We start from the raw sequence: 21178 nt of genomic DNA, 5'->3' as shown, positions 1-21178 counted from the left end.
GTGAATGTCCAGATAAGAAATGGAGTTCAGACATGGCTTGATCAAGACTCTGGTCATGTTCTCTTGATCCTTTCAATGTTTCATTCCTCCCTGGGTTTTCTGTAGCCCTGGCTGGCTTATCTTGTATAGTAAGATGGCAGTAGGCTTGTCAGGCCTTATAGATACATACTTCACTGTCCAAAAGAAAAGCAAATCATCGAGCAAAAAGTTCTGGGCTTCATTCTGACTGGATCATTTTAGGCCACCTGACCTCTTGGAACCAATCACTGTGGCTGAAAGGGTGCAATTAATTTAGACTTTATTGCTATTGTTCAGTTGCTAAATCATGTTTGACTCTTTGCAATCCCATGGACCACAGCATGCCAGGCTTTCCTGTCCTCCACTATCTTCCATAGTTTCTCAAATTCATGTCCATTGAATCTATGATTCTATCTAACCATCTCATCCTTTACTGCCCCCTTCTCTTTTTGCCTTCAATTTTTCCAGCATCAGGATCTTTTCCAATGAGTCAACTCTTCACATCAGATAGCCAAAATATTGGAGCTTTAGCTTCAATAACAATCCTGCTCATGAGTATTCAGGATTGATTTCCTTTAGAATTGACTGGTTTGATCTCCTAAGTGTTGACAAACCATGGGCCATGAACCAAATCCAGCCTGCCTCTGTTTTTGTAAATAAAGTTTTATTGAAAAATGACCTTGGCTACCGGTTTACGTATTGTGTATGACTGCAGAATTGAGAAGGTAAATAGAGACTGTATTGCCTACAAAGCTCAAAATATGTGCTAGCTGAGCTTTAACAGGAAAAGTTTGCCAACCACTGGCTTAACCACATCTGAGTCTATCCTGGAAGGTGGTGTTAGAGGAAATTCCACAGCTGTTATGATTGTTACTCAGCAGGGCATGGGGTGGAATAAATGCTGCAGAGGCATTCAATCTGTTCCCTTTCGCACCCTCTGTTTATTTATTTATTCAGCAAGTGCAGCTTGGTGGGCTTGTGTGGGAATGGCCCCCTTTGCTCTGCCAGAGAGAGCTTGAGTTGGAGAGAGAACAAAGCTACATTAAATAGTTGGAAGAGCTAAAAGGTGGAAGCAACCAAATGTCCCTTAACTGAAGACTGGATAAATAAATGTGATCTCTCCGTATAATGGAACATCATTCACTCATCAAAGGGGAGCGACACATGCTACAGCATGGATGACATCAAGCGTGGGATGCCGATTAAAGAAGCCAGACATAAAAGGTCACATATTACATGATTCTATCTCTGTGAAGTATCCAGGATAGGTAAATTCACAGAGACAGAAGGCACATGGGTGGTGGCTGGGGGCTGGAGGAAGGGTATAGGGAGCACGTGATAGACAGGTATGGGGTTTGTTTTGAGGGTGATGAGATTGTCTTGGAACTAGGCAATGCTGATGGTTTTGCAGTATTGCCGGTGTGCTTGTGTGTGTGGGGGGTGGGGGCCCAGTTGCTTCAGTCATGTCCAACTCTTTGCTGACCTATAGCCTGTAGCCCACCAGGCTCCTCTGTCCATGGGGTTCTCTAGGCAAGAACACTGGAGTGGTTGCCAGTGTGCTTAATGTCACTGAATTGTACGCTTCAAAATAGTTAAATTTGGACTTCCCTGCTGGTCCAGTGTTTATGACACCACACTTCCACAGCAAGGGGTATGGGTTTGATCCCTGGTCAGGGAACTAAGATCCCACATGTTGTGGGTTGCAGCCAAAAGAAAAAAAAAAAAGAATTTTATGGTATGTGAATTTGAACTCAATTAAAAGAAAAAAGACAAAAACAGAGCCCGAATCAGCACTGAACTGGTGGGAAGCATTGTGGCTCTGTAGTTATTCAGAGAGGAAGCCCCGGGGCCAGACTTGGCTCCCTGGCAGAACTCTATTCCCACTTTTCCTGACCTCCTGTCTCTCACGAGTTCCCTGCCAGAGCCGAGTGTGCAGGCAGGACTGGCGCCCGACCCGCAGAGGTGCTCTGACAGCGGTTTGTGGGTCTTGGGGGGTAGGGGGGGCACCATAGGCAACTTCCTTGCTGGGCTCTTTTTAGCACCCTGGTGGTGAAATGCCACAGTGCATGACGGGGTCTATAAATTTGCCTGCAGGTTTGGCATTTATGTTTGCCACCTTTGTAAAAATATTATTTCCCATTGCTACCTGGTTTTTATAATGTCAATATACTAAGATCTACCTCTCTGTGTTACATTTTATACACAATGCCGCTTTCTTTATACCCTAGAGCACATGTGTTTTTCTAACTTGGCTTTCGGAAATAGTTGGTTTTCAAAGAGATGTCGCAGGAGACTTTCTGTTGGCAGTGAAATAAGTTTTTTTTTTTTTTTTTTTATTGTGCTTGGGATATGATTCTTAATTGAAATTCACCTTTAACATTCAAGTTATATTTTTATTACAATTTGAAGTCCATTGTGAGGGATCATTATCTGCAGAGATTCATTTCCTTTGGGAAGGTTCTTCCTCGATGATGTAATTGAAATTCCGGGAGCCAGGAACAAACACCGGTGTCTCATATTTCGAGCTGGTAGCAGAAAAGTCTGCTAGTGTTGGTGTCCAGGAAAATGTAAAACAAGCGCTTTTTTCTCTCTATGGGTTGTCTTCCTTCTGGGTTCTCAGCGGGGAATTCTGGACCACCTCTGAACCTCTCAACCAGTAGAATTCCCTAGGAGAAAAGGCAGAGGCAGTGGCTGTCCAAAGGAGTGGCAGGGTTGAAAGGGGACTTGAACTTCTTTCTGACTCCTCACTTTGATCTTTCAGTTTTTCTGCTTGCCTCTCCTCCCTGCTTCTTCCAGGAAAACATTTCCTGTGTTCTCACTGTTCAAGCCATACCCCAGCCGGGAGCCGAGAAAGCCTGTCTGCATCTGTCTGTCTTGTGTTCTCTAGCAGACTTGATGAGGTTGTGGCCAGGCTGAAAAAGCGCCGCCAAACTGAGCAGGAGGGGAAGGGTGATTCTTAATCAGCATTCACCACTTCAGGGAAGAAAAAGGCAATTTAATTAATTGCCCGACTCCGGTACTGAGGACCGAGTCTGCAGAAGCTTCTCTAGAGTTGGAGAAAATTATTACAGATTGTACATTCAACTCTTTTTAGGATAAATACCCAAATCCAGACATCATATGTTCTGACATGTCTATTATTTATATGCAAATCTGGCTTTCGTAAAAGGGTTTCTCGAGAGACTGATGGGTTAGTTTTCCTGCAAGCCCAGAAGGTGACTGTCCATCTGCCTGGCACGTCTCTCTCCTTGGGAGTCCTTAAAATAATTCCCAACGAGGTTGAATTTCACCACTCCTGGCCACACATCCACTGGGGTTGTTGAGCTGGAAAAATTTTCCCTCTTTATAGCCTAATTCCATCACACCTAAGTAAGACTTTGGCATAAATACACAATTGGCAGAAAGAGTTTGAAGACTCTTTTTGGAGCTGAAATAAGAGACCTCCATTCTAATGCTGGGTGGGGAGGAAGCATTTTGGGCTTAATGAAGACTGTCTTTCCTGCCCTCCTTCTTGACGCGGTCATTCTGGATTGCTAAACACAGCTGTTGGGCAGGGAGGGGTACATGTCTGCAGATTGCAGCAGCAGCCACTAGAGTAATGAGGACAGTGGCTAGTTAGCCTTTATCGAACATTCACTCTGAGCCTGACACTGTGCCAAGGGCTTTGTCCTATTGTCCTGAGGTCCTGGAAGGGTGATGAAGATATGCTACTTCCTAAAGATCATGGTTAAGAAAACATTGCTCTGGAATCAAACAGACCATATTAGTTAAGAGAAGTTCAGCTGCAAGTAACCAAAACTTCAAAAGAGCAGTGGCTTAAGTAGGATAGTTTGACTTCCCTGCCTTGAAAAAACTTGGCTAAGGAACCCAGAGGCATCATGGCAGCTGGTGGCTGATCAGAGACTCAGGTTCTCATAACCCAGCATCATCATCCTAATACATGGCTTTTACCTCATGGCACAAGATGGCTGCTTGAGCTCAAGCCATAGTGACTACATTCCAACAGCAAGAAAGGAAAGAACAATAGTTTTTCCTTATCTCCCGTTGACCACAACTCAATTACAACTAGATCTAACTACAGAAGAGGTAGGGAAAGATAGTTTTCATTCTTTAGGGCATCCATATGCCCAACTAAACTTGGGGGTCCCAGTACTCAAGGAAGAAGAGAATGGGTAAAGGGGTGCAGATATCTGTCTCTGCTATACAGACCTAGATGCAAGGTAGTTGTTTACTTTGGGCAAATTAGGATCTGCCTTCTGAATATTATGCCTTTATCATAAAATTAGGTAAATACTGGTACTTGATAGGGCTGTTAGGAAAAACACACAAGACACTCTACATTGTGCAGACTGTGTTGGTCCAGGTGTAAGCAAGCACTAAAAGGATGGTGAGAATTATCCAGGTGATGATGATGATGAGGGTGACGGTGACATTGAGGAAGAGGAGGAAGATGGTGATGTTGATGGTAGGAGATTATTGAGTTTCCACAGTGTGCCAACCACTACCATGGGTGATGGTTGTGCAGAGGGGAACAGAGAGAATCTCTGCCTCTATCCCCCCAGTATAGCAGGGAGTGAACACATCCAACGATGTTCACAAGGCAGAATAAATTCAGTAGATTAGCAAAAGGGATCTGGGATTCAGGGCTGGGCTCATCTGCTCCCCCACTCCCCACATGGGGCCTGGAAAGAGACAAGAGGCATGGGAAAGCTGTGGCCTCCTTTTGTGGAAACTTCCATGGGAAGATTTCTATGCAGGACATATGGTCACAGGGGACAATATATTGAAAGGTGGGAATGGATGCATTCAGGGGTTTATAAACTCACTTGCAGCACCATGCATTTCTTCTCATGGAGAGAAAGTGGCCAGTGGCCTCTCTGGTGGAGGTCCTCAGCTGGTGCGAGTCCTGAGTGTCCAGGTCTGTTCCTTCTACACTGTGATGCAGGCCCTTACACTGTGCAATGATCCACACAAGTGAATGCGTGGGCCGTGGAGAGCCTTTTCTGATCCAGTGCTAATTTTTTAGCCAACAAGTAGCTCAACTGCCTGAAATTTCCCTTTAATTCATTCAAAGTTAAAAGGAGTTGGTGCCCATTTAAGCAGCAAGGGCAAGCATTAGATAAATCAGTACATCTTTGCCATTTTGTCACTCCTGATTTTTTTGTTAATTTAATTAGGGTGGAGATAGTCAAGTCTAGGTGTGCTAAATCACAGACCATAAAGCCCCATCCATCACTGTGGTGTGTGAGTGGGTGCGTGATCGGGAGGGGCACAGTGTGTGGCTTTGGGCATGTGGCAGGGACCCTGAACTGCTTTCCCTCCAGTTCCCCGCTGCCCCCCAGGAGAGACACACCTGCTTCTCCTCCCCAGACTTTAGACTCCTTTAGCACAGCTTCTGTCCCCTGCCCCAGGCCTCCAAGGAGGTCTAGAGCCCCCTACTCTCCTGTGGGAGATGCTCCCCTTCTCAAAGCCTTTCTGAAGACTAGGAATCTGAGGTCAAACCACCTTTTCCAACAGGGCTCTGCCCCTGTGGGGTTCTCACTCCCCAGCACCACTGCCTGCCTCTCCTCCCTTAGAAGTTGCTGTCTTTATCTCTGACTCAGGGCCTGTTGGGATGTCCCACTGCACGCCGTCCCCCGCCCCCACCTCCACCAGGCCCCATTGCTGTTGTTCAGTCGCTCAGCTGTGTCTGACTCTTTGCTGCCCCATGGACTACAGCACTCCAAGTTTCCCTGTTCTTCATCATCTCCCGGAGCTTGCTCAAACTCATGTCCATTGAGTTGGTGATGCCATCCAACCATCTCATCCTCTGTTGTCCCCTTCTCCTCCTGCCCTCTTCTCCCAGGCCCTAAGTGTGTGGCATTCTGGCCAGAAGGCCATTCCATGGGCTCTCAGGATGGGGCAGCCCCCAGGGCACCTGTCAGCCCAGCTCCCTCATTTACGGAGAATGCTTGGCCCAAGGAGAAGTGGCTGGTGCTGAGCACACCCAAAAGCACATACCACAGCTCTGGGATGGGAGCCGGGGAATGCTGGCCCTGTCAGCCCCCAGCTGTCTCTATACCCTCATTGGAGTCCTGAATCCGTCCTGTGGCTCCTAATGCTGCATCCAGAAGGGCTGAGCGGAGCAGGTGGTGCTGAGATCTTTAGAAATACAACTGGTCGCTTTCCAAGCCACAGGGGCATTCTGTTGCCCCTGCTCCCACCAGTTGGTACCTCTGTCTAGGGATGGTTCATGGGTCTGGCTGGGGATGGACCCAGGACTCCAAGCTGTGAGCCCTGGCTGCACCTCGTGGGCATCAGGGCCTCCCGGCTTCATACGGTGCAAATGCCTCCCTGACTGTGGGACTTAGCCCTCCATCCTCGCCTTACTGTTCTCTGGTCCCTGTTGTCTGTTTGCTATTAACAGGACACTTGATTTTAGCTGGACAGCAGCAAGCAATGTTTCCAGAACAAATAAAGCTGCATGGACGTTTGCTCTAGGCGTTTTACATTTCAACTTGAATATGTTTATTTCAGCCTTGCTGTTTGAATAGCATCTCCGTGGGGATGTCTGGGATGTTTAAATTTCCTGCTCACATGCCAGTACTTGAAGTGATGAGAACCAGGCAGGCTGGGGAGGGTCCTGAGGGGCCACTACATACCCACAAACAGGCAGTGGGAGAAAGTGCCACAGAAAGATGCACCAGACCCCGGGGACATGGGCAGGTGAGGCTACACCACCCTCTGGGAGATCCCTCTCAGGTGCTTGGCTGGGCGATGACCTGGACATCTGCTGAGCTGACATACTCACTCCTCCTATGGGGTTGGCACTCTCAAGGTAACTTTGGGGTGTCCTCTCTACCCCTTCTGTTCTCCCCAAAGCTCAGCTTAGGCTCCACCCTGCCAGCCACTCCATCCCTGTCCTGCCTTCCGGCTCTAAGTGCTTCTGATGGTCCGATTGGAAACTCAAGGCTCAGCTGGGGGTTCTGTACCATCCTGTGCACTTTGAGCATCTTTCCATGTGCCCAAGGGGTGCATACGACTCAGGGCACCCTGGCATCACACCACACCTCCCTGTTTACTGTGAGGAAAGTAAACAATTTACAGACTACAGATTAGGAACATGTATACACTTTTGCTCAGTTGTGTCTGACTCTTTGAGACCAGCTCCTCTGTCCATGGATTTCCAAGACAAGAATACTGGAATGAGTTTCCATTTCCTCCTTCAGGGGATCTTCCCAACCCAGGGATCCAACCTGCATCTCCTGCACTGACAGGCGGCTTCTTTACCACTGAGCCACCTGGGAACCCCCAGATTAGGAACAGTTGAAGTAAAAACTAGTAGTGATCAGGCCTATTCACTGTTCTCTTTATCTTTTTTGTTCTCAGGAAAAGAAAGAAAAATTCATTTCTCGTTGTTCTTTTTCATTGAAACATTTTCTTGCTACCTTTTTGGTTCCCAGTCTCCTTTTGCTGGTGTGTGGCCTCCCAGGTGGCGCTAGTGGTAAAGAATCCTCTTGCCAATGCAGAAGACTCAGGAGACACAAGTTTGATCCCTGTGTTGGGAAGATTCGCTGGAGAAAGAAATGGCAACCCACTGCAGCATTCTTGCCAGGAAAATCCCATGGACAGAGGAGTCTGACGGGCTACAGTCCATGGGGTTGCAAAGAGTTGGACACAACTGAGAGTGTGTGCACACACGCGTACGTGTGCATGCGAGCACACACACACACGCACACTCTTTTGCTGACGTCTCCTGAATGTCCAAGTCCCTGGGGACCCTGCCCTTGTCCTCCTCTCTTCCTTCCCCAGGTCTCTATGTTCTGACCCTGGGGACTCTCACCTGCTCTCGTGACCCCAGGCCCCCACCCCCACCCCGGTCACTGAACACCCTCAGAGGAGATCCTCTTAACTCCCATCCCTCAACCCTCGGCCATCACCACCACCAGACTGATTTCTTTTTCTCCCATAGTGACGGCAGCATCACCATCCTCACAGTCCTGAACCAGGAGCCATCATCCTCCCAATTTCTCCCCACCCTCACGTTCCAAATTCAATCCTTATGAAGAATCCTGACTTCTCGTCTCCCAGATGGTCTGGTTCTGCCCAAGCCGGGCCATGCCTCTGGGCTCCATGACTGCAGCGCCCCCTGCCAGCAGGCTGGGTCCTAGCACCCTGAACCCTTTAACTGTCACGTCCTCCAGCCTGGGGGGTGCTCCGACTTCCCAAGGCCTCCCGCACTCCTCTGCTCATCTTCAAGCTGGGAAGCAGCGTCCTTCACCCAACGCACACATATAGAAAGCTGCAAAATAGATGTTTAAATGTGCATGTTCTAGAAATGAGAGTGGGAGATTGGACACAGATGGGTAGGAGGTTATGATGGAAAAGGGTTTTGCTTAATCTTGGGATGAAAAATACCCTGATCCTGGCAGAGTCCAGTCAGAAGGAATTTCCAGCGAGATCTGTCTTCCTGCCACCTTGTCTTCAGCACAATTGATCTTTGCTTTTATTGTTTCTCCTCCCTCCTCCTCACTTGGCTTTTTGGCAGATAATGCCTGGAAAGCCCTTTTCTGTTGTTGGAACCGTTTATGAAGGTGGCCCTCAGAATCCTCATGGTCTCCTCTCCCAGGGCTGCCTCCTCTGTCCCAGGGGACACGTGTCTGTCTTTGTTTGTGACATGGGACCTCGGAGGGTTCCGCTCCCAGCCCCACCACTAGTCTGGGGCAGGTTGCCACTGGAAAGAGCAAGTTTTTCATCTGGGAAACAGGGGCACAGTCCTTTCCCCATAAGGTCCTTGTGACAGTTCAGTGGGATGACACACGGGAGACGTTTAGCTCTAGCAGGTGTGGGGTGTCACATTGCTCTGTGGTCATCATTGTCATGGTGAAGGTGAACAGAACTCCCATGTCACAAAATTTGAACGTCCCTGTCATCAGGTGGGAAGGCTTTAACATCTTCTCTCAGGACTTCCCTGGTGGTGCAGTGGTTAAGACACTGCTCTTCCACTGCAAGGGGCACAGGTTCGATCCCTGTTCGGGGAACTAAAATCTCGTATGCTGTGTGATGTGGCCAAAAAATTAAAAACAAACAAAAACACCCTTTCTCCTCTTGGAGGGAACATCCTGAGAGGGATGGTCCTGGGAAGCTGGAAGCAGAGGTGGCCCAGCCTTAGTTGGAGGCACTGTCCTGGGGCCCTGGTGCACATCCTGGCCTTGGACTTCCCATTCCAGGGTGCTAGGCCATCAACCTGCCTCTCTGGCCTCCGTGGCCTGGGGACAGCACCTGGCTCCCGCTGAGGATGCACCTGCTGGGGACGCTCTACTCGTCGCAGCTGGGAGTTCAGTGGAGCGTTTGTTGCTTCCAGTTGGCAGTTCCCCTTTCCTGCCTAGAGAGACCAGGCTGTTGGCTGAGCCAGATGCCCAAAGCAGGACTGGAGAGCCTCGGACCCCTGCACCCGCCCTTTCCTGGTCAGGCAGTGTGCCCTGGACCTGGGCTTTTCTGTCTGCCTAGGCCTGCATGTGGGGCCAGGGTGGGGCCAGTGCCAGGCCCGGAGCTTCACAGCGCTGGACAGGTGCTCCATGAGTGAAAAAGGAGGTAGAGGCGGGCCAAATGAAGGACGGGAGGGTTGGGGACTCTATGCGGCTGCTCAGCCTGTGTTGCACACTTTGGCCCCTTGGGGCTTCCCTGGCATCTACTCTAGTATGAGATGGTCCTTCAGTCTCCTGAAGAAGAAGCTCTCCTAACCCCAAGCCTCTTCTCCCCTGGCCTGTGGCTCCTGGCTCCGTCCTTTTCAGCCTGTCCCTTTGGGGTCACTTCCTTCTGATCTCAGCCTGCATTCCCTCCTGTAGCCCCTGCTGGTTCTCTTTGGGCCCCAGAGGGCTCAGGGGTCCAGATCGTTGCTGTCAGCACATCCAACATGTTCCCTTGGCACCTCTTGTAAGCAGCCAGCTCTTTGACCAGAGTGGAGAGATATCAGAGAGGAGTGGCTCCCAGATACCACCTGACCCAGGCTGAGCAGGAAGGTTAGGTGTGTAACTCTACCTGAGTGCCTCTGGCTGAGCACCACCCTAGCTTCTCTGCCGATTTGCCCTGGATGAGGCTCCAGTGAGACATGTGTGGGCAACTGGTGGGTGGGTAATCAATACTTAGCATGTGTGTGTGTGGGGGGTGAGAGCCAGGGTAGGAAAACCTGTTCTCCAGGAGGTGACAGAAGCCCCTCACAGTGGTCCAGATAGGAAAGTATGGAATCTAAACACCAGGGTGAGGTTGAGACCAAGGGAAGAGGGGATGCATGTAGGAGAAACTTGGGGACGTCTCAAGTCTTGGAGGAGAAGACAGGATGCTCAGTCCAGATGGGAGGAGTCAGGGTGGGGTCAGTCGAGGTCAGTTGAGGGGATCCATGTCGGCAGGAGTTTTGCTTTCCAAGTTCAGGGAACTAACTTAGCACACGGGCACTGTTGATCACCACCCACTGTTTCAGCATCTGCATAACTTGTGTAGACTTACCTACTGCCTGGCCGGCAGCCCTGAATTAGGGACTCACTCACCTTTACCTGCCTCTTACCTATGGTGCAGCTCTGGCAGAGCCAAAAGTCTGAGGATTGTACTGTGTTGGTTCCTTCCCACCCCTCCCCCATGCACTCTGAGGACTCTGCAGGTGGGCCCCCTAGCCCCACACTTCACACCAGCCTCCTTCTGGCATTCCACCTGCATCCAGGTGGTGGGTGTCACTCCTTGTGTGACACACACCATGGCCATCCATGGAGCCAGCAGCAGGAGCAGGTACAGCTTTGGGAAGCAGACACCGAGGCTCTGAGAATGACCCTACTCCTCACCAGCCCTGGGACACTGCAGATGATTTCTCTGGGCCTCAGTTCCCCTCTGTACAAAATGGAAGCGATAATAATGCCTGTATCTGTTGATTACTCTCTAGATGTTGTTTTAATGTGTTTCCAAGTTCTGTTTTAATCAGGCACCGTAGGTCATGCAGACACAGAAATGACTGTGGTAGAGAAGCTTGTACTCTTGGGCACCTCGAATCAGGATGCAGTGCAGGGCCACGTGGGGAAGCACCAGGGCTGGTCAGAAGAAAGGAGCAGGAGGAAAATGTGGACAAGAGCCTTTATTACGGTTTCCACTGGAAGGAATCAGTGAGGCAGGGTAAGCAGGCTCAGGATTGGCCAGTTTGAGTAATTTCAGTGGACTCTGGGTGGAGGACTGTCCAAGCTGTCTGGTGCTGACCCTGGGATGATTAAGGCAAAGGAGTATTGCTTCCTGGAGCCATAGAGAGGAGGTGGTTCTCAGGATGGGCCCTGGACTGATTGGTTTGCATATGAAAGGCACACTCCTGTGCTATACAAGAATTAGCTAGACCTGGAGGGGCAAGTCCCTCCCATGTCAGGTCATCAGGGACCCAGATGCCAGAGCCTCAAGAATACAGAAAATAAGAAAGCACAGTTAACATAGACACCCATCTATGACAAGTTTCTGGCAGGGGCACCACCCTGGTACTGGTGAACACTCAGTACCAAAGAAAGAATGAGGGATGACTGTAAACCAGTCCCCACCCCACCCCCACCAAGTTTATAAAGAAAAAGAGCAAATCTTCCTCACAAGCTCCTGTTAGGAATGAGTAGCCTGCAGACTGATGGTGTCATATACTGCAGAGAACCTTTGTCTGGGCTGGGTCTGGGTCAGACATCTTAACACTGCCCGGGCCGCCAGGACGGAGTGGCCATTCCTCTCAAGATGGTCACTTCTGGGCTCCCTCATGGGAAGGAGCTGGGTGGCATGTCCAGCTGGTTCCCTGGTGCTGAGGAAAGTTTCCTGCATTCAAGTATCTAGATGTTTCATGGAACCCTTTACTCAGAGCACATAGGCACACCTTTAGCTGATCCTTGGCAGTCCCTAAGTTATTTTACTATCCCCTTTATACAGATAAGGAAACTGCTGCTCAGAAAGACCCCTGCCCCAAGTCACATGGCCTGGAAATTCTTGGTCTCCTGCCTATCTCAAGAACATACAAGAAACCAACCCCCGCTCCCTGTGTTTAGTCCTGAGAGCTTTAGCACATGCATGGAGCCTTGTCATTACCACGACAATCAAGACATAGAGCTTTGGGACTTCCTTGGTGGTCCAGTGGTTAAGAATCTGCCTTCCAATTCAGAGGACATGGGTTCGATCCCCGGTCAGGGAATTAAGATCCCACAAAGGCCTGCAAGCTACAACTACTGAGCCCACAGGCTCCAGAGCACTCCACAACTCCAGAGAAGTTGGGCTTCCAGAGAAGCCAAAGCGTATCAACTAAGACCCGACATAGGCAAAATAAAATATATTTTTAAAAACAGAAATTCCAAAACCCTAATTTTGTACAAAAAAGGCAATTAAGAATCTGGGATAAAAAAAAAAGAAAGAAATAGAACTTTTTCATCACCTCAAGAAATGTCCCTGGGTCTCAAGCCCTCCCTACATCCCAACCCCTGATGTATTTAAAGTCCCCATAGCCTTGCCTCTTCCAAAGCCCCTTATGAAGGAACCATATGGAATGTAGCCGTCTGAGTGTGGCTTCTTCCACTGAGCATAATGATCGTGAGTCTCATGCACGTGGTTGCGTGTATCAACAGTTGATTCCTTTGTTTTATAAGTGGTAGGTATTCCATGGTACAGATACACAGCAGTTCATTGATCCATTTGCCTATTGAAGGATATCTGAGCAGTTTCAAGCTTGGTGCTATTACAAGTAATGGACTATAAGCATCCATACACAGGTTTTTGTGTAAACGTAAGTTTTTATTTCTCTAGGGTAAATTCCTAAGAGTGAAATTGCTGGATCATCTGGTAAATTTGTTTAACTCTAAGAAACAGCCAAACTGTTTCCCAAAAAGATTGCCATTTCATGTGTCCATCAGCAGTGTATCAGAATTGTGGTTTCTCCATATCCTTGCCAGCATTTGGTATTGTCATTTTTTGAGTGATTCCAATAGATATTTGGTAGTTAGTATTTCACTGTGATTTTAATTTGTATTTCCCTAATGACCAGTGAAGGGGCTTCCCTGGTTCAGTGATAAAGAATCCTCCTGCCAATGCAAGAGATTGGCTTATATCCCTGGGTTGGGAAGATACCCTGGAGAAGGAAAAGGTAACCCACTCTGGTATTCTTGCCTGGGAAATCCCATGAACAGAGGATCCTGGTGGGTTATAGTCCATGGTAGGTTACAGGTTGCAAAAGAGTTGGACACAACTTAATGACTAAACAACAACAGTGATTAGTCATGTTGAGCATCTTTTCTTATGCTTATTGGCCATACATATACCTACTTGGAGGATGTCTGTTCAGATTATTATTGCCCATTTTTCCATGGGTTGTTTGCTTTCTTATTTTTTTTAACTGTTGAGTTTTGAGAGTTCCTTATACTTTCTAGCTATCAGTCCTTGATCATATATGTGATTTGCAAATATTTTCTCCTAGTCTGACTTATTTTACTCTTTTAACAGTGTCTTTCAAAGAACAGATGTTCATTCTTATTTTTGATGAAATCAAATTTATCAACTTGTTCTTTTATGAATCATGCTTGTGAAACCTTATTGAAGCTGTCTTTGCCTCACTTGAGATCACAAGAATTTTCTTTGCTTTTACTAGTTTGGGGTTTTATGTCTATGATCTATTTTGCATTAATATTTGTATGCAGTATGAGGTATGGGCCAGGGTTGTTGTTCTTTTTTTTTTTTTTGCTTATAGATATCCAGTTTTTCCAGCACCTTTTATTGAAATGATTGTCCTTTCCCCATTGAATTGCCTCTGCACTCTTGTTGAAAATCAGTTGACCATATATGGATAGTTCTATTTCTGGACTCTACTTATTGATATCTGTACTTTTGCCAATTCCATGTTGTCTTGATTGCTGCGGTTTTATAGTAAGTCTTAAAATTAGGTAGTGTGTGTCTTCCAACTTCATTCTTCTTTTTCAAAATTGCTTCAACAATTCCACTTCCTTTGTGTTTCCATAGAAGTTTTAGAATCAGTTTGTTGATTTCTCCAAAATGAAAATCCTGCTGGGAACTTGATTGAGATTGCATTGAATCTATAGATTTGTTTGGAAAGAATTAGCATCTTAACACTACTGATGTAGTCAGTAGATGTAGAATTGTAGTTCAATTTATCAGCATAGACTATGTCTCCAATGATTTTGGTCTTTTCTGATTTCTTTCACCAGCTTTTTGTAGTTTTCAGCATATAAATCACATATTTTGCTGGGTTTATTCCTAATGTTTGGGTATATTTTTGTTGCTATCATAAATGATACTGATTTTTTACCCATTTCTAGGTGTGCATTGCCTTCATGTAGAAATGTGATTGATTTCTGGTTGTTGTGTATTGAGCTGAATTCAGTTCTTTCTGGCTCCACGTGCAGTATCCCTGCCCCACACGGGCTGTCTCCTTGGCACCAGGAGCAGAGCCTGGAGCTGAGTCCCTTGGTTATCACTCTGACACCTGACTCTGAGTCACCAGTCTCTGTCTGTAGTTCTCCTCTCTCTAGAACAACGGTGGAGTCACCTGCTATACTATTGTTCCCAGGAGCATTAAAGATGAAGGACTAAGGTGGCAGGGGCCTCAGCTCTTGGGCGTGAGTGGTCTCACATGATTGAGATCAAGTCGTTTTCATTTTTTCCTCTAATCCAGCTGTTATTATTTGCATCTCAGAGGGCATAGGTGTGCGGGAGTGAATACAGTTGCCTCCAGCCACTCTCTCAGGCAGGCTTAGACCATGGTGGGGACTCCCTTCTTTGTGCCCGGCCCCCACCCAAGGGCACCCTCTCCATCACCTTTCTCTTCTGCCCATCTGGAGACCCTGGGAGCCCTCCCTCCTCACCATCCACCTCAGCAGGCCTCCCGGCGACAGTTGACCGCTGGTGCTCCATTCTCATTGGTATTGGTGATCCATCATGCCCTCCAAACCACAGGCATTAGGAGGACATCAGATTCCTTTCTGAGGTCACAGTCCCCTCAGCTGCCCTGGTCAGGGTGGGGCCTCAGCTGTGATGAGTGATGCCCTGACTCTCCTGGGGTTCCCAGCTTCCCCTTCCTCTCCTTTCTGTGAGGCTTGAAGTAAGCTTGGGAGGATATTTTGCTAGACTGGCAGTGAGCATCAGCGTGAAGAGCATGGGGAGTGAGAACTGGGGGAGCTGGGGTGCTGCTCACGACCTCATTGTTAAAACTGGACAAGAAGTGAAGTCCAGAACCCATCACACCAAGCTTGCAAGTGGTCCCACCAGTCGCCCGAGTGGCCCCTCACACAGACAGCACCTTTGCCTGGACCCTGTCAGTAGGAAATGTTTTCAAAGCATCGTCTATCGTGGGAATGAAGTAGGCAAACGAGCATCCATTCATGATTCTTTCATTCACAGAATAGTCCCCGGCACAGAGTAAGTGCTTAGAGAATAAATGAATAGGTGAGTGACCACGTGTTTTGTGCCAGGTACTATGCTAGGTATTGGCGATACTAAAAGGAATGGTAAGTCATATTAATTCTACAGAAGCTCATAACCTAGTGAGGGAGGCAGACACAAAAGTAACTGTGGATAAGCCTAATGGTAGAGATCTCTGCAGGTGGTTGTAGGGAGGATACTGCTGCTGCTGCTGCTGCTAAGTCGCTTCAGTCGTGTCCGACTCTGTGCAACCCTTTAGACGGCAGCCCACCAGGCTCCGCCGTCACTGGGATTCTCCAGGCAAGAATACTGGAGTGGGCTGCCATTTCCTTCCTCAATGCATGAAAGTGAAAAGTGAAAGTGAAGTCACTCAGTCGTGTCCTACTCTTCGAGACCCCATGGACTGCAGCCCACCAGGCTCCTCCGTCCATGGGATTTTCCAGGCAAGAGTACTGGAGTGGGTTGCCATTGCCTTGAGGATAGGGGAGAGGAAAGTTCCTCAGGAAGACTTCCTGGAGGAGGTGACACTAGGCCTTTAAGGATGAATGGAAGCTGGTCATGACCCCAAAGCTCTGGTACTACAGTCATCTGGCCAGACCCTTATGCCCCCAGAGGCCTCTGGGTGAGAATGACAGCTCCCAGTCACAAGCAGATGATGACATAAGGGCAGTGGGGGCAAGGCTCCCTGTCACAGTGTTTAGGTCCATGCTGACACCTGGGCTGCAAGTCAAACCCGATGATGATGGTGTTTGCTTCTCTGGTTTAGGAACTAAAACTCCAGCTTACAAGTCCCATGAGGCTCTTCCTCCCTTCTCCCCATGACCTGGGCACTCTGGGTACCCCCCCCACCAGCCCTAGGCCGCTCCATTTTTGACCCCTCCACCCAGGCCTGTTGCCATCTGCCCTAACCATGGTCAGAACTGCCTCCAGACACTGTGCTGACCAGGGCTGCCCCCCACGACCCCAGGCTCCCAGCCTCCCTGGAAGCCTCGGCCACATTCCCTGACCTTCCTGCTGCAGCTCTGCACTGGCTTTTCCAAAGAGAGTCTGGGCGGGACGAACCTGTGGGCACCTTCTGGGCCCAGCCAGGCTGTGAGTCACTAACTCTCTCCTGTCCTGGCCATCAGCAGGCCCTCCAGGCAGACTTTCAAAACCTGTCTGAACAAAGCACAGTTTCTAACTCTGCAGCAACAAACTTGCCTCCCCATTAAACCTGGCCTCTCTTGCCAAGTGGTCACAGGGTGTGAGAGCTGTCCACCGGACAAGGTTGTTTCCGAGGACCGCACCCTCTCAGGGCCACTCCTCGCCTGGGGTATCTGAACTCCTGGCTCTCACCCTGTCCACAGGTCCTTGGGAGAACACGAGATGGGCTTTCCTGGGATGTCGAGGTAAGGGCAGGACTGCAAGCTGGGCACCCACTCAACCTTGACCCACCAAGGTGGGACTTCTCACCATCAGCCAAGGACAAGCCAAAAAAGTCTTCTTGATGCTTTCAATTTAATTTTTTAAAATAATTAATTGTGTTAATTATCTATTTATAAATGTTTATTATTTATTAATAAATAATTTATTGAAATGAATTATTAATTTATTATATAAATTGTAACTGCTGCCACAAGTTATCAAAAAGGTAATGGCTTAAAGCCACATATACTTATATCTCAAAGTTGTGGAAGTCGGTTGTCTGATATAGATCTCACTGGGCTAAAATCAAGGAGTGGGCAGGGTGGGAGGCTCTAAAGGAAACTCTACCTTTTCCAGCTTCCAGAGGTGCCCACAGTCCTTGGCTCCTAGCCCCTTCCTCCATCCTCACAGCCACCCGGGTTGCATCTCTCTGACCCTTCTTCTCTCCTCAGAGAGGTTTTTTGTTTGCATATTTGTCTGTTGTTTTCAGGGTTTTTTTGGTCTTATCACATGGTATGTGGGATCTTACGATCCCCAGCCAGGGTTTGAACCTGGGCCCCCTGCAGTGGAAGCACAGAGTCCTAACCTCTGGACCACCAGGGACGTCTCTCTCTGGTTCTTCTTCTGCAGTCACAGCTCCCTCTCACCCCAGTGTGGGAGAGTCTCTGCTTTTAAAGATGCATGAGATTATCTGGGGCCCGCCTGGATGACCTAGGGTAACCATCTCATCTCAAGGTCCTTAACTCTGTTCCCATATGCTGAAGCCCTTCTGCCAGGAAGTACATAGTCATGAGTTCCAAGGACTAGGACATGGGCATGTTTAGTTGGTCACTGTTCTGCCAGCACATTCACGTATTCATATGGCTCAAAATTCAAAGTGACATTTTGATTTTGATCAAAGCTGTATTGATTTTATTGTATTATTCCAACATTTCTGTGTACAGCTGCAAGTATATACTACTTGTGCTCACTCATTGGGTCTGATGCTTTGTGGTCCCATGGACTGTTGCCTGCCAGGCTCTCTGCCCATGGAATTTTTCAGGCAAGAATACTGGAGTAGGTTGCCGTTTCTTACTCCAGGGGATCTTCCCAACCCAGGGATGGGACTTGTATCTCTTGTGTCTCCTGCACTGGCAGGCGGGTTCATTACCATTAACGCCACCTGGGAAGCCCATGTATGCTTACTTTCCCACTTTCTTACACTTCTTGCCCATTTATTTATTCACCATGAGGGACCTTTGGTTTACAATGATGAATCCCAGAAAACGTTTTCCACGGTACATAGAGAATTTCCTTGTTCTTTTTTCCCCTTTTAATTCTTTCTAATACAGCATAATACTCCAGTGTGTACTGGTACCATAATGTATTATTGTTTCTAATATTTTGCTGCAAGAAACATTACTGCATAGTTCTCTGCATGTGTCATTTTGTACTCTGAATATATCTGAAGAATAAATTCCAGAAACGGGCTTGCTGGGTCAGAGGGTAATGACTCATTTGTAATATTTCTCTTCAATAATTGCGATTGATCTTGCTAAGTCTTCTATGTTTCTGTTCTCACATATTTCTGTCTCCTTTATCTATCTTAGACTGAGCAAGAGAATTACAGTCTTCTGTCATTAGTGTGTTTCTACTTTTCCACTCATCTTCTTTAATTTCCGCTTTATTAAGGTTGCTGTTTTTTCAATTTGGCCTCTAACAGTTGTATCTTCACTGGGAATGGCAGCCTTTAACATCATAAAGTGTCTCTTTGGCCTCATTTTTTGCTCATTGACCTGATGCCTACCTTATCTGATGTCGTCGTTTTGACCTATCTCATCTCACTTCTCCTCAATACATGCTGTGCTCTGGTCCAGTCTGTGGTTCCCCTGGCCCATGGGCACATCCCAGTCCAGTTTCTGAGCCTGTCCTCAGGTTGTTCCTTCTCCTGTTGCTTTTGCTGTGTGGCTCTTACCCTTCTACTTTGCCTCTCCAAAGGGCGCCTGCAATGCTCCCCATGGCACTCTGAGCAATTCCACATGGATTTAGAGACTGGCTTCCAACATCCCCTGGTATAGATGACCTTTTCTGATTTCCCAAGAGGATGGTGGGCACCCTGGGGCAGCGACAGCCCTCTGTCTGCTCACCCATGAGGTCGGCCTGCTGCTGGGCATGAAGCTGATGGAGAACGTGAGCTCTCGGATTGGAAGTGCTACAGCGCCATCTGTGTTGTCTGGTTGGGGGAAGTTGTGCTGGAGGGTCTCCAGGGACCCCATCCTGGACTGAGGGCCCTGGCTCCCCACAGGGTCTCCCAGGAGTCTTGCTAAGGGTTTCCTATTGGAAATGTAGAGCCACTCTTAGCCACCAGCACCCCCTCCTCATAGCCTTCCCTTCCACTGGAAAACAATTTAAAACACATTTTGAGAGAGTCCATTCCTGCAGAACAAGGAGATTAATATAAGCAATTTCAGGTCTCTGTAACCAGGCTGGAGTGTGAAGCCTCCCTCCTTAACGATCAGCATAAAATAAAAGTCTTTTTAGTACAATAATAATTTATCCGTTAATTTTACAATTGAGCTGAGGTAAAAATATCCTAAAGATGGGGCAGCACTGAACTTCATCAATTCAATTCCGTTCAGTCGCTCCATCGTCTCCGACTCTTTGCAACCTTGTGGTCTATAGCACGCCAGGCTTCCCTGTCCATCACCAACTCCAGGAGCTTGGTCAAACTCATGTCCATCAAGTCGGTGATGCCATCCAACTATCTCATCCTCTGTTGTCCCATTCTCCTGCTGCCTTCAATTTTTCCCAGCATCAGGGTCTTTTCCAGTGAGTCAGTTCTTCTCATCAGGTGGCCAAAGTATTGAAGCTTCAGCTTTGGCATCAGTACTTCCAATGAATATTCAGCACTGATTTCCTTTAGGGCTTCCTTGATAGCTCAGTTGGTAAAGAATCTGCCTGCAATGACTGGTTTGATCTACTTGCAAGGGACTCTCAAGAGTCTTCTCCAACATACAGTTCAAAAACATCAATTATTTGACGCTCAGCTTTCTTTATGGTCCAACTCTCACATCCATACTACTGGAAAAACCATAGCTTTGACTAGACTGACCTTTGTCGAAAAGTAATGTCTCTGCTTTTTAATATGCTCTCTAGGTTGGTCATAGCTTTTCTTAATTTCATGACTGAAGTCTCTATCTGCAGTGATTTTGGAGCCCAAGAAAATAAAGTCTGTCACTGTTTCCATTGCTTCCCCATCTATTTGCCATGAAGTGATGGGACCAGATGCCATGATCTTGGTTTTTTGAATCCTAAGTTTTAAACCAGCTTATTCACTCTCCTCTTTCACTTTCATCAAAAGGCTCTTTAGTTCCTCTTCACTTTCTGGTGGTGTCATCTGCATATATGAGGTTATTGATATTTCTTCAGGCAATCTTGATTCGAGCTTGTGCTTCATCTAGCCTGGCATTTCTCATGATGTACTTTGCATATAAGTTAAGTAAGTAGGGGGATGGTATTCAGCCTTGACATATTCCTTTCCCATTTGGAACCAGTCCATTGTTCCATGTCCAGTTCTAACTGTTGCTTCTTGATCAGCATACAGATTTCTTAGGAGGCAGGTAAAATGGTCTAGTATTCCCATCTCTTCAAGAATTTTCCACAGTTTGTCGTGATCCACACAGTCAAAGGCTTTGGCATCGTCAGTAAAGCAGAAGTAGATGTTTTTCTGGAACTCACTTGCTTTTTCTATGATCCAGCGGATGTTGGCAATTTGATCTTTGGTTCTTCTGCTGTTTCTAAATCCAGCTTGAACATCTGGAAGTTCTCGGTTCACGTATTGTTGAAGTCTCACTTGGAGAATTTTGAGCATTACTTTGCTAGTGTGTGAGATCAGTGCAATTGTGCAGTACTGGTACTCACTGCATATATATCTGGTACTCACTGCAGTTGAGAGGTGAGAGTTGCTATTGGGGGTTATTGGCCGTAGCCTTCATGAAGCTTCTGCACCAGCCAGTGCCACCTCCTGACTCCACAGTGGAGTCTGATGTCCCTGAAACAGTAGACCTGGGGTCCCCAAGGAGGGCCTCAGAGCTTGATGCCTCACTTACAACAGGCTTTGACCTTGGACGTGTGAGTTCTTTTTGCTGAGCCTCACTTACAGATTATCTAATCTGTAAATGGGGAGAACACTACCATGGGTGTGTGTGAGGCTTCCATGAACAACAGGACAGAATTAGCCCTGAGCTGGGGGTCTGAGGTGTAACAAGCGTGACTCAAGTTGGGTGAGAACGGGGTGCTGGCTGATATGGCACCTCCCAGCTGCAGGGGCCGGGAGGGAGTGTCTCTCCGTACAAAGCTCCCTGCTGGTGGG

At 47.8% G+C, this 21178-nt stretch overlaps 1 protein-coding gene and 1 non-coding gene across 2 annotated transcripts in view; one reads left to right on the top strand and one right to left on the bottom strand.

The window, feature by feature from the left end:
- The window catches only part of CAMTA1 (calmodulin binding transcription activator 1), a 965206-nt gene that overhangs the window by 608740 nt on the left and 335288 nt on the right, over window positions 1-21178 (top strand). The window lies entirely within an intron of this gene.
- Window positions 17358-17430, bottom strand: TRNAG-UCC (transfer RNA glycine (anticodon UCC)). Its single transcript has one exon. It is a non-coding gene; the product is annotated as a tRNA-Gly (tRNA).

The sequence above is a fragment of the Dama dama genome, chromosome 14, assembly GCF_033118175.1.
Source record: "Dama dama isolate Ldn47 chromosome 14, ASM3311817v1, whole genome shotgun sequence".
Lineage (NCBI taxonomy): Eukaryota > Metazoa > Chordata > Mammalia > Artiodactyla > Cervidae > Dama > Dama dama.
The sequence above is the reverse complement of the archived record's forward strand: the minus strand, read 5'-3'. Positions and strand labels throughout refer to the sequence as shown.